The following is a 10376-nucleotide window of genomic DNA, read 5'->3' as shown; positions in this document are numbered from 1 at the left end:
TTTCTAATTTTTCCTTTTCCCTGAAAGTAGGAGTAACCAGCACTTCTCTGCCCACCTTCATGCCTCTCTGAAGTTTGGTCTAGAGAGGGGAGGTCAGGTGGAGAAATCAACCTGCATCTCCTCCTTTGATCTCCCTCGTCTCTCATAATCAGCAGAGGTGGGCTTTCTTTCCTTCTCAGATGGAAAGGACAGCCCTTAAATCGTACATCCAGAGACCCTGGCCTTGGTTTCTAGTAACCTTGAGGGTCAAATCCATTAGGCCTGGCTGCTGATGGAAGTTTATGGAAGTTTAGGGTTTACTAAGCCCTTTTTTGGAAAAGCCTATCTTTAAAGATCATTGCCTTGTAAGAGACAAAACAAAGAGGAACCCGAACACCCAATCGGGCAGCCAATGCTGGACAATAGCCCATGGTCCTTGTCCCCTTCCACCTTGGCTTCCATGGGTGGGGAGTCCCAGGGCAACAGACGATTCATCTGAAAATACTCTGAAAACACTGTCCCCGTGGCAGTATGAGTGAATCAATAGGAAGCAAGCAGAGAATCTAGACATTGATAGAAAAAGTACAGCAACCACTGACATCTCTGTAGGTGCCACAGTGATTTTCTCTTTGGTGGGAATGAAGAAGTATTTGTTGAATGAATTTGGAAGGAAAAATGAATGTATAAGTGCATAGTGGACCATGAGCACCCAAAGTAAGAACACAGTAAGCTCTGAATGCTATATATCATCATAGCATCTTTTAGGTCCCGATGATGTTAAACAGATCGGCAGATGATGCACAGGGTAACACCTGGACACAGAGGGCCAGGTAAGACCACCTCTGGCCCCCCGGCTTGCCCTGCAGCTTCTGGCCCACACAAAGGGGGCAATAACAAGGTTGGCTGATGATGGTAGAAGAGAGACTTGCCCTCTGGCTGGGGGCAAACACCTCCCTCTGGCTGTCTATGTCACCGTGGTTATTACTCTCAGGATGAGGTGATATAGTGATGAGTTAGAGCTTCACTGTCTTTTATTAGTTGCCCAGTGACCTCATCCAGTGGTGGGAGGGGAGCAGCAATGTCTTCCGTTTTATAGCCTGGGTCGGCAGGAGCCCCGAGAGGGGAGGAGACAGCCTGTCACCAGACCAGCCCAGGTCTAGCTCTGATGGGTCCCTCTGACTCATTGTCCTATGAGGATCAGTCCCCAAGACAAGTAGGCAACTCCTGTCCTAAGCACACCGGGCATCGTATCTCCAGCTGGCTGCTCAAACCTTTGGGATTCACCCATGGGCAGCACCTGCCTGTGTTTGCTGGGGCCACAGGGCTCTTCAAACAAGGGCTTTCAGCACCAGAGGGCTCTGGGGGCTGCCCCATGCGGAGCACAGCTGCCCCTGGATTCTTCTGGCCTATCACCTCATCTTACTTGAGGCCACAACCTCTGACCCCTCCTCTATGATTTGGGTCAGCTTGTGGTTTTCTCTTGAAGGACAGAACTGAAATCCTAGAGAATAATCATTTCTAGATCAGCAATTCTCAAACATTTTGGTCTCAGGAACGTTTTATACTCTTTATTGAAAAAGCAATTTATTTCAAGATAATCATGGGACTGTTGTGATCGCCATAGGTTAAGGGCATTTCCAAAGAATCAAAAGGAAATCCTTTTCAAAAAAATTTATTATAGTTGGTTTACAATGTCTGTCAATTTCTGCTGTACAGCAAAGTGACCCAGTCATGTATTTTTTTCTCATATTATCTTCTATCATATTCTATCACAAGTGATTGGATAAAGCTCCCTGTGCTGTGCAGCGGGACCTCATTGCTTACCCATTCTAAATGGAATAGTTTTCATCTATGAACCCCAAACTCCCAGTACATCCCACCCCCTCTCCCCTCCCCTTTGGCAACCACATGTCTGTTCTCCCTGTCTGTGAGTCTGCTCTATAGATAGGTTCACCTGTGCCATATTTTAGATTCCACGTTAAGTGATATCATATGGTATTTGTTTTTCTCTTTCGGACTTACCTCACTTAGTGTGAACATGTGCATCCACGTTGCTACAAATGGAATTATTTTGTCCTTTTCTATTGCTGAGTAGTATTTCATTGTGTACATATGCCACGTCTTCCTAATCCATTCATTTGTCAATGGACATTTATGTTTTTTCCATGTCTTGGCTATTGTGAATTGTTCTGCAATGAACATAGGAGTGCATGTATCTTTTGTCTGAATGTATGCCCAGGAGTGGGATTGCTGGGTCATATGGTAATTCTATTTTCAGTTTTCTGAGGTGCCTCCATACTGTTTTCCAAAGTGGTTGTACCAATTTACATTCCCACCAACAGTGTAGGAAGGTTCCCCTTTTCTCCACACCATCTCCAGCATTTGTTATTTGTAGTCTTATTAATGATAGTCATTCTGACTGGTATATTCTTATTCTTATTCTGATATTCTTATTCTGGCTGGTATGAGGTGGTACCTCATTATAGCTTTGATTTGCACTTCTCCAATAATTAGTGATGCTGGGCATTTTTTCATGTGTCTGTTGATCGTCCATATGTCTTCTTTGGAGAAATGTCTAAATAGACGTTTTAGGTCTTCTGCCCATTTTTCGACTGGGTCGTTTGTTTTTTTTTTTTTTTCTGTTGAGTTGTATGTCTTTATACTCTTAAAAATTATTGAGGATTCCAAAGAATGCTTGCTTATGTGGGAGATTTCTCTCGATAGTTACCAATTTGGAATTTTATGCTGAGAAACTTCCAAAATGTTTATTCATTAGCTCATTTAAAAAACTAATAAAACCCATTGCATCTTAACACAAATAACATGTATTTATGAAAAAAAATTTGTATTTCTAAAACAAAAATCATATTAGTAAAAGTACTGTTTTACTTTTTTTTGCACATCTCTTTAACTAAATAGAAAGATGTATTCTTGGATCTGCTTTTGCATTCAATTTTTTGCAACTTTTTGCAATATCATGTAGCATCTGGAAAACTCTACTGTATACTCATAAGAGAATGAGAGTGAACTAGGCCACCAAAAAGCTTTAATAATATTATGAAAATAGTTTTCACAGACCTCCACAAGAGGCTTGGGGACCTAGGCCTTCCTTCAAGAACAGCTGCTCTGAATAGAGCTTCCCTAATTTTTATATGCATGCAAATCACCCAGGGAACTGTTACAATGTAGATTCTGGTTCAGGGGTTCTGGGGTGGGGCCAAGGAGTCTACAGACCATTCTCAGGAATTCACAGCTCTGCTCTGACACTCTCGGAGGCAGGGCCAGATCAACACTCTGAGTCCTGAAAAAGTCATTGCCCTCCCCATTCCTATAATTAAAATTTGAAATTAAACAAATCCAACAAAGTTCTTATTTTTCCCAGGGTAATCACTTTGATTTTTTTTTAATTTTTTAAAAATTATTTTTGGTGCTTACATTCTCCTGCTCATATATATATATATATATATATATATATATATATATTTTTTTTTTTTTTTCTTTAATGGCCATACCTGCAGCATATGGAAGTTTCTGGGCCAGAGACTGAATCCAAGCCACAGCTGTGATCTATGCCAGAACCCTTTAGCCCACTGCCGGGCCAGGGATCAAACCCACACCTCCACAGAGCCGCTGCAGTCAGATTCTTTTTTTTTGTTTTTTTGTTTTTTTAGCTATTTCTTGGGCTGCTCCCACAGCATATGGAGGTTCCCAGGCTAGGGGTCGAATCGGAGCTGTAGCCACCAGCCTACGCCAGAGCCACAGCAACTCGGGATCCGAGCCGCGTCTGCAACCTACACCACAGCTCACAGCAACGCCGGATCGTTAACCCACTGAGCAAGGGCAGAGACGGAACTCGCAACCTCATGGTTCCTAGTTGGATTCGTTAACCACTGCGCCACAATGGGAACTCCTGCAGTCAGATTCTTAACCCACCGCACCACAGCGGGAACTCCACTTTCCTGTTCTTAAGCATGTGAATAATCCATTACTGCTCAAAAGGCAGGAGCCCTGCCCAGACCTCTACTGCTTTGCCTTCTGGAGAAAGCCCATACCCGATCCTCCACTGCCCATTGAGAGGCCCCTATTTTTCTATATCCCCCCCAACCCAAAGGGCAACTAAACATGATGTGCTAAGTCCACCAGATCTAGGGCTTGGTGCTAGGGAGCAGGAATGAGGACGGGAAAGGCCAAAGCCCTCCAGATTTCTTTAGTCAAGGAGACTGAAATAAGAAGTACACAAAAATACTGGCCAAAATAGCACTACAGGGAGTTCCCATCGTAGCTCAGCAGTTAACGAACCCGACTAGTATCCATGAGGATGCAGTTTCGATCCCTGACCTTGATCAGTGGGTTAAGGATCCGGGGTTGCCATGAGCCGTGGTGTAGGTTGCAGACGCGACTCGGATCCCCAGTTGCTGTGGCTGTGGTGTAGGCTGGCAGTTGCAGCCCCAATTCGACCCCTAGCCTGGAAACTTCCATATGCCGCAGGTATGGCCCTAAAAATGACCAAAAAAAAAAAAAAAATAGCATTACATTTCTTTATAAAGACAAAAATACTGGAAACGACCTAAATTTCCATTGATTTGGGAAGGCTTAGCTAAATTATGTAAATTCACACCTGAGATGCTACTATTGTTAACAGTACATATCCACAGTCTGTGATTTGAAAAGGGAGCACAAAATGAGCGTAGTATGCAGTTAAGCAAAAAAAAGGCAGGTCACAAACCGGCTTCTCTGTACAATGGGATTTATGTAAATTCATTTACATATGTTTGCAGCAATGCACATGTATGCTTTCTTGTTTCTCTGTGCTACTTGGATTTTCTACATGAGTATAGTTTATCTTTACAAGCAGGAAAATAATTAAACTAGTTTTATTTTTTATTAAAATATAGTTGATTAACAATGTTGTACCAATTTCTGCTATACAGCAAAGTGACCCAGTCATACATATATACACATTCCCTTTCTCTTTTTTTTGTCTTTGTTTTCTTTTTTTTTTTTTTTTTTTTTTTTGTCTTTTTTAGGGCCACAACAGCAGCATAGGAAGGTTCCCAGGCTAGGGGTCTAATCATAGCTGTAGCTGCCAGCCTACACCACAGCCACAGCCACATCCACACCAGATCCAAGCCTCGTCTGCGACCTACACCACAGCTCACAGCAATGCCAGATCCTTAACCCACTGAGCGAGGCCAGGGATCAAACCTGAAACCTCATGGTTCCCAGTCAGTTTCGTTTCTGCTGCGCCACGATGGGAATTCCCTCCCTTTCTTATATTATCTTCCATCATGTCTATCCCAAGAGATTGGACGTAGTCCCCTGTGCTGTACAGCAGGACCTCATTGCTTATCCATTCTAAATGCAATAGCTTGCATCCACTAACCCCAAACTCCCAATCCATCCCAGCCCCTCTTCCTCCCCCTTGGCCACCGCAAGTCTGTTCTCTATGTCTGTGAGTCTATTTCAGTTCTGTAGATAGGTTCATTTGTGTCATATTTTAGATTCCACAAATCGGTAGTATCATATGGTATTTGTCTTTCTCCTGACTGACTTCACTTAGTATGATAATCTCTAGTTTCATTCATGTTGTTGCAAATGGCATTATTTGGTTCTTTTGATGACAGAGTAGTATTCCATTACATATATGTACCACATTGTCATTTCATTCATCTGTCAATGGACATTTAGGTTGCTTCCACGTCTTGGCTATTGTGAACGTACAGGTGCATGAATCTTTTGAATTGTAGTCTTGTCCAGATATTTGCCCAGGCGTGGGATTGCTGGATCATATGTTAGTTCTATTTTTAGTTTATGAGGTACCTCCACACTGTTTTCCATAGTGGTTGTACCAATTTACATTCCCACCAACAGTGCAGGAGGGTTCCCTTTTCTCTACACCCGCTCCAGCATTTGTTATTTGTAGACTTATTCATGATATGGCCACTCTGACCAGTGTGAGGGGGTACCTCATTGTAGTTTTGATTTGCACAATTAAACTATTTTTAAAACATCTGTTTGTTCTAGGCACAGATTTTAACTTGTGAAGCACCCTTTGCCTGCTGGATATTGGTCCAGTGACACTGGGGTATCCAGAGTTGCCCTGGTCTCTGGCTTCTGTCTGCCATCTCTCTCCTGATCATTTAGACTCAGAGAATATTGGCACCAGTAAGACTCAGCCCATACTCTTATTTCATGGATGAGGATCCAGAGGCTCAGAGAAAGTAAATGACTTACTGAGGGTCACACAGCCAGTTTCACCCAAAGATCCCAGGGCCCAGTCTTCTGGCTCTCATCCCAGTGCTCTACTGCCAGGCTGTTCTGCTCTCCCCTAAATCTGAGTATGAACTGTTGTTTAGGGTGGCTGGGGGCATGATTTTGAATGGTTTTCTGGGAGACCCAGTCCAGGCAAACCCAAGATGAAAGATAAAAGGGTCCTGGCTGAGGCTGTCATTAGTGGGGAGGAGTCTGACCCCGCACAGGCAGAAGAGCAGCTCCAGTAGGGCCCGGGTGTGCCCGGCCACCGGGGCAGCAGGCTGCAGGGCATGAGGGAAGGGCCAGGTGCCAGATGTCAGTAATTAAAGGCGACGCGAGCCTGCAAATAGCCCATTAAAGATGTTTACCCTGCATCAAACCAGCAAGCAGACCTCAATCCCCTTTGCCACTTTCTATAACAAAACCAACCACATCAAACACTTTGGGGTTTTTACGCACTTTCCCAAATGCTCGACTGATCACAGGGAGGAAGGGTGCACGGCGTACAGACCACCACCTGCCCCTCCGAGCCGAGGCAGGGGGCGACCTGCCTCCCACCTCCCCTTTTCTCCATGGCCCGCCCCACCCAGCCCCCGATGGCCCCGAGTCATCCTCTCAAGGCACTCCCCGCCAAAGAGAAACCTCCCTCCCAGCTCCCAGGAAAATAAAACTCCCTCCACTTCCTTCCACTGGCTTTAGATGCTTTGAAGTCCAGAGTCTTTGAGTCCTAGCATCTGAGACTTTGAGCTAGAATGGCCCTTGAGCCTGTCGTAGCCCAGTCCCTTTTTGTTCACAGGGGGGAGACGCCAGGATTCGCAGATGGAGACGTCTTGCCTGAGATCGTGGGGCACCAGAGGCTGCCAGGTCTTTAAGCTGTGGGCTAGAGCCAGCTCACAAAGTTCGGGTGGATTCGCCTTGTCTTTGAACCAGAGAGCCTCTCCCCTCCTTATTATTCATGTAGGTTGACAGCACTCCTGGCCATTGGGTTGTCACAGGGAGGCCCTGCAAGGAGGCCAAGAGACGGAAGACCCCACAGGAAATCAGGCTGAGGGTCTCCTTTCAGTCCCCAGGTAGATGTCTCCCAGGCAGAGGCCAGACGACACACCTTCCCCATCTCCCAGCCTCAGAGCTCAGAGGTCCCAAACACTGAAGGGACAGACACGCTCAGGAACGGCCCATCCTCCAAAGGAGAGGTCATTTCAAGAGGGGAGCCAGGTGAGCCAGGCTCCCTAAACACCCAGGCCCTGTCCATGAGTTTTCACATCACCTCCCACTCACCAAATGAAGAGAGAGCTCTGTCTTCCTTTTCCTGAGGCCCAGGGAGGATCAGAGACCTCGCCAGGCTCAGAGGGACCCTGGGCAGGAGCTGGCCTCAAACCCAGGCAGCTGGGTCTCAAGTTCGTTCCCCTGAACTTGAGGGCTGCTCCACCCAGGCTGAGCCTGTGGGGGGAATGGGCAGGGGAGCGGGAGGGCGTGGCAGGGTGGGGGCATGTCCCTGGGAGAGGACAGTGGTCGCCGCCCCCGCGGGCACCACTGGAGCCCACACAGAAGAGAGAAGAACTGAGGTGCCCAGCCTCTGCTCTTCTCACTAAGGAGGGGAGAAAACAGCCCCAGACAGTGAGGTCTGGTCCCATCCTGGCTCTGCAGCTTGTAACCATGTACCATTAGGGTTCTCTCTCTAAGCTTCTGTTTTCTCATCTGAGATTATTGTTGTTATTGTTGTTTGTCTTTTGTCTTTTTTTGTTGTTTAGGGCCATACCTGTGACATATGGAGATTCCCAGACTAGGGGTTGAATCAGACCTGTAGCTGCCAACCTACACCACAGCCACAGCAACACTGGATCCGAGCCGCATCTGCGACCTACATCGGCGGCGGCGGATCCTTAACCACTGAGCAAGGCCAGGGATCGAACCTGCATCCTCATGGCTACTAGTCGGGTTCATTACCACTGTGCCACAACGGGAACTCCACGTGTGAGGTCGTTGGGAGGGGTGAGAAGGATTGACCAGAAAAGTGGTTCCCAGCTGCGTTCCTCTCCTTGCTCTGCTGTCCTTCGAGGCCCGGGACCCTTCTGGACCTGTTTCTCCCACAGTCCAGCTGTCGACTCTGCACTTGGAAGGTCCTTCGGCTGGAGCCCCTCCCACATTGGACACCTTCGAGGTGCCAAGCAGGGCAATTACTGGGTGATTAGGTGTCACTGCTGGAGTGAGAAGGGCCACGCCTCCTCTTAAATTCCGACTGTCCTGCCTAGGAGTGTCCGAAGACCTGCCTTGTTAACGTGGGTCTGGCTGGCTGCTCAGAAACGCCGTCCGGACAATCCACACACCTGGGTGCAGAGGAAGCAAGGAGCTGGGCGGCCCTGGCATGGCAGGTGAGTGGGCACGGCCTGGGGGGGGGGGCCTCAGGGCACCAGGGTCCCTGAGAGGAGCTTCAGGAAAGGTGGCGTCTGTGGAAAGAAACGTGGGTCACTGATTCTTAGCATCGCGGTGCTGCCCGGTCCATGAGCCGCTCCTTCATCTTCAGAAGGACACGGACGCCCAGAGATGGAAAGTCTGCCCCAACCACCCAGCACGCAAGTCTGAGACAGAGCCCTTCCTGGACCGGGGCCGGGCCTTCCCCGCACACCTTGCTGGATGGGAGAAGCGGGGGAGCAGAGACGATGTGAAATCTTCTCGCGCCCCGTGTACATCACAAGATTCGGGAACATGTCTGGGCAGCGCTGGGGATCGTGCCCTGGATGAGGAGAAGAGAGGCGCCCCATGGGCTACATCCTCCTCTGGTTCCCACCCCAAAGATTCGAGGGAAAGTGCAGCTCTGTCCCAGGTGAAAAGAGGAGTGTGACCTTGAGCATGAGCATTTGCCCTTGGTGCCTCCATTTTCTCATCTGTAAAATGGGAGTTCTAATTCAAATCATCTCACAGGCCTGCAGTGAGGAAGTGGAGGACCAAGTATGCTGTGCCGCCCAGAATCTCTCCTGTGGGCCCTGTCAACAGTACACGCAGAAAATGGGCCTTCCCCTGGGGCCCCAATACAGTGAGGGCCAAATTCCCCTCCCACCCCTGGAACATGTCTGTTAGTTAAAAATTACGTATTTTCTACCTACTCTGTGCTGGAAGCTGAGGCCCAGGCATGAGCAGGTCAGCAGAAGCAGGAGTCCTACCCTCATGGGCCTTAAAGGACTCTTTCTAATTCTATGTCCCTATTTTCAATGGTTCAGCATTATGTGGCAATTATATGTGTCAAATCCTGTTTATATTTTGACTTTCAGAGGCAAGTATTTTAATTTTCTTATCATATTTGAACTTCCTCTTCTTACCGCCCCCTAGAAACTGGGAACATTACTGGCATCCTGGGCCTTTCTGGCCCTTGGGAGGGTCTGCTCCCTGAGGACCAGGCCTTGGCCCCCCAGCTCATTCCCCCAGGCTTCGGTTTTAAGAGCTGAGGTGGTTTCTCCATGTAGTCCTGGGTTTGAGGCATGGTTTTGCTTCCTTCCGGATCTACCTTTTGGGGCTCACCTAGAGGTCTCCTTTCCCTAAGTATTTAATGTACCATCAGCCTTAAACCTGATGGAGTTTAATTGCTGAGAAAAGACCTTTCTAGGAGCAAAGTCAGTGATAGGGTTCTAATGTCAGGTCTGTTACTAACTTGATGGGTAATCATTTCTCTCTCTGAACCTCAACTTCTCCATCTGTAAAACATCACAGTTGGATGCATCATGCCTAGTACACAAACTGACTATTAGGTTGAATTCCATTCCCTAGTCTTTTGGGTCTTCCTGGCTTCTTGGGAACCTGCTCCTCAGAGCAGTAGACAGAGCCTACTATGCAATCTGTGCATGAATGACTGAGACCTCAGATGGATGCTGCTCCCCCTCTGACACACTGTCCCTGACAGACATTACTAGTTGATGCCAGAGTGCTTCCCTATAGGAGGCTGGATGTGGCCCCAGAATTCTCTTTGAGTTTGCCAGGTAATCCCTACCAGGTGATCAGTGTTAGCAAGTGAAATAGGACCCTTTCACCATTGTTAAATTATAATAATCTTTTGGCTCAGAAATTCTAAGAACCAAGAAGACTCTGCGTGGGATTGGCTCTGTCTGCGACACTGGGTTGGGGTTGATGAGCCACTGCCTACTGGTGAGAGA

The sequence above is a fragment of the Sus scrofa genome, chromosome 17 (assembly GCF_054392235.1).
Source record: "Sus scrofa isolate SSC_HxYL_T2T_F1_AM1 chromosome 17, Sscrofa_HxYL_maternal_Yorkshire_Landrace_v2.0, whole genome shotgun sequence".
NCBI classification, from domain to species: Eukaryota; Metazoa; Chordata; class Mammalia; order Artiodactyla; family Suidae; genus Sus; species Sus scrofa.
Note: the sequence above shows the minus strand (reverse complement) of the source record.